Source organism: Lathamus discolor, chromosome W, assembly GCF_037157495.1.
Source record: "Lathamus discolor isolate bLatDis1 chromosome W, bLatDis1.hap1, whole genome shotgun sequence".
Taxonomy (NCBI): domain Eukaryota; kingdom Metazoa; phylum Chordata; class Aves; order Psittaciformes; family Psittacidae; genus Lathamus; species Lathamus discolor.
In genome coordinates, this window is record NC_088908.1 from 33,416,551 (window position 1) to 33,419,335 (window position 2,785).

General features: G+C 46.3%; 1 long non-coding RNA gene across 1 annotated transcript; it reads left to right on the forward strand.

The window, feature by feature from the left end:
• Window positions 1–2,580, forward strand: LOC136004413 (uncharacterized). The gene is made up of 2 exons (XR_010608451.1): window positions 1–219; window positions 615–2,580. It is a non-coding gene; the product is annotated as an uncharacterized LOC136004413 (long non-coding RNA).
• Window positions 2,581–2,785: the final 205 nt, after the last annotated feature.

The following is a 2,785-nucleotide window of genomic DNA, read 5'->3' on the forward strand; positions in this document are numbered from 1 at the left end:
ATTAATCATTCTGCTGTCTGCTGATCTTCCGCAAATGGTGCCCGAACAGGGACCCTCTTGCTGTTGCTTGACTGAGTGAAGAAGACAGCTGGAATAGGAGGGGAGCAGAAAAGCCGACCAAAGGGGTTGCTGTCCTGGCAACTGAAGAACCAGAGTGTACTCTGAGGTATCCACGCGGAAAGGGAAGCGTGATGAGAGAGGGAATCTCACTCTGATCAGGTGAGCGGTCGGGGAGGAGATGGGAGTCTCACTGTTGAAAGAAGAGGTGGCAGTAATAAAGCTCCTCCAACATATCCTTTCTAAGAGAGGACTAACATATGATGACAGTACCTTGAAAGCCCTTTTAAAATGGGCAAAGAACCAGGAGCTAATTTTGGGAGAGGGTGCAGCTTTTGAGCTGCAGGCGTGGGACCAGATTGGATCCGCTTTATGGGAAGAAATTAGTAAGGGATCCAAGGAGGTTCATAAATTAGCTACCTTGTGGCAACTGGTTAAAGAGACTTCAGAAGAAATGAAAAGTGAAAAGGCAGCCGCTGCGTTTGCATTCGCTGCGCTTTCGCCGAATTCCTCTGGGACAGAATCTGATTCAAATGAAATATTTTCCCCGATATCAGTGCCCGGACCAGCACCGGTACAAGCCTTAACCGTAAACCCCCTTCAACCATCACAATCAACAGCTCCTGAAGTGAAAAAAAAAAAAAAAAAGAAGATCATGGAGCCCATTGCCCCCACCACGACCCCCCATCCCCCTGAACATCTGCCAGTTTCCCCTGCGGCTGCAAAGACTGAGGACAGAGATGAAGATGATCTTTTGATCCAGTCCCTATTGCCCCAAGAAGGAGCCTGTGCATATTCATCGGACTGCTGTTGTTGCTGCTCCTGAGGTTCTGATGCCTGATGATTCTGATGCTGATCTGGATGGTCCTTTAGACCCGGGGCCTATTGATCTGGAAAAGGAGTCTGATTTATATCCCCCAGATCCTCATGATAAATGGGCAGCTGTAGAGGGAGAAGTGAGATGGGTGGGGTATGCAGATGTATTGTGTGCTTTCCCTGTGATGTATGTGCTGGATCAAGACCCGCGGTGGGAAGGTCTCTCGTATGCTCTTATCAGGGGTATCGGGTGGACTGTGGTGGACCGTGGACTTGGGGCCCCATATACAACTCATTTGATAAAGTCTCTCTGTGATACTCATGTACTAGAAGTTGGCAAATATGTCTATGTTTCTATTGACGCTTGGGAACCTTTATAGATATTGCTGGCCACTTCTTCTGACATAGGCTGTCCACCTGTGTCGGAATGAGTGTGCATTTTGGTCAGTATAAAAGCCGAAGCCTCATGCAACGTGGGGGAGGCAGAGCCTCTGCGGGGACGCTCACTAAAGTTGAGCCTGCCACCTCGCACTGCGATGATGCTTCTTGGAGCTGGTTTCCTCATAGTCTTCACAGGGTCCTTGTGCCACGTTCTGTACGTGGGACTGTGTAGTGGGAGTAATGATTGTCTGGATTTTGTGTTTCAAATATTGTAGTTGTGTGGAGTGTGCTTGTGGGATCCCATACGTATGTGTGTGTGTGTGATGAGGGCAGATGGTGTTCTATGTATTTTTTTGTTGTCGGGTTCATGTAAAAGTTCTTAACAGATAGCAGTTTAACATTTCAGGCAAGAAAGGGTTAATGCAAAAGTGCGGTTGCTGGCAGGTGTTTATGGTTGCTGCTGAAGCAGCCAGGCAGCTGCAGCTGCTGTGGAGTAGGCAGGCATTTATAGCAGCTGCCGAGCAGGCCGCTGTTTGTAGCCATGCAAAGCAGGGTGAACAACTTTGGGGAAAAAAAAAAACAACCAAGAAGCAAAACCCAAACCTCTCCATCTATTGAAGTATTGAGGCAGTTTGTAGAGACACCACAGTGTCGTGGTTTAAACAAAGCCTAAAGAGCGCCTGCAACACAGTGGGCGCATGGTAGGAGCCTTGCTTAGTGTGTTTAAAGTAACCTGGGGGTGAATCCAACACTTGGAGGAACAGATCACTTGAAACAAGAACTGCTAACTGAAAAAGCAAGAAGGGTAGTGCAACCACAAGCTTTATCAGCCGTCACCTAAGCAGCATCAGGGTGGCAGAGAAATAAAAAAAAAAAAAGGGTAATGATGCAGCAAACTCCTTGACTGTTAAAAATGTGCAGTTTACTTCTGCAGCTGCTTTACATTCCTTTTGCATCAGAATGCCTCTACTTTAAGGAAACACTTAAAAACCGGTCTACTTTTCAAGAACTGATAACCCGGAAGAGGGGGTATATTTCTGTCCTCCTACCTACAGTCCATGGCAGCTGCCTGCAAAGTTTGTCAAGCCTTGCCATGAGTTGGACAGATGAGTGGAAAAACCCAATGCCTCAGCTACAGGAGCCGACTGTGAACACCCCAAGCAGAATCAGAGAAAAATGAATGACTGCAAAACATCACTTGGAGGCAACTGAAAATTAACAACTTGAATAAGTGTACTTGTAAAGTAGCTATTATTAGAGGCTGTGATTTTGTATATAAAAGCACCTGTATTTACTCGCCAGTTGCTAATATGAAACTACACCTTGTATTGTATGGATTTGTCACCTGCAAAAGAGATGTTAGAGCATGCAAATTTGCAGTAGCTGCTAGAAAGATTCTAATATGACGGTAGTGTTATAAAGCAGGTAATGGAACAAATTAAGAGGGTGGGAGAACTCCACTGGTAAGAAATTTCTTTGGCTAGTCCCTCGCTGCCATCAGCATCTTCAACATGCTGCTGCACCCTGTAAT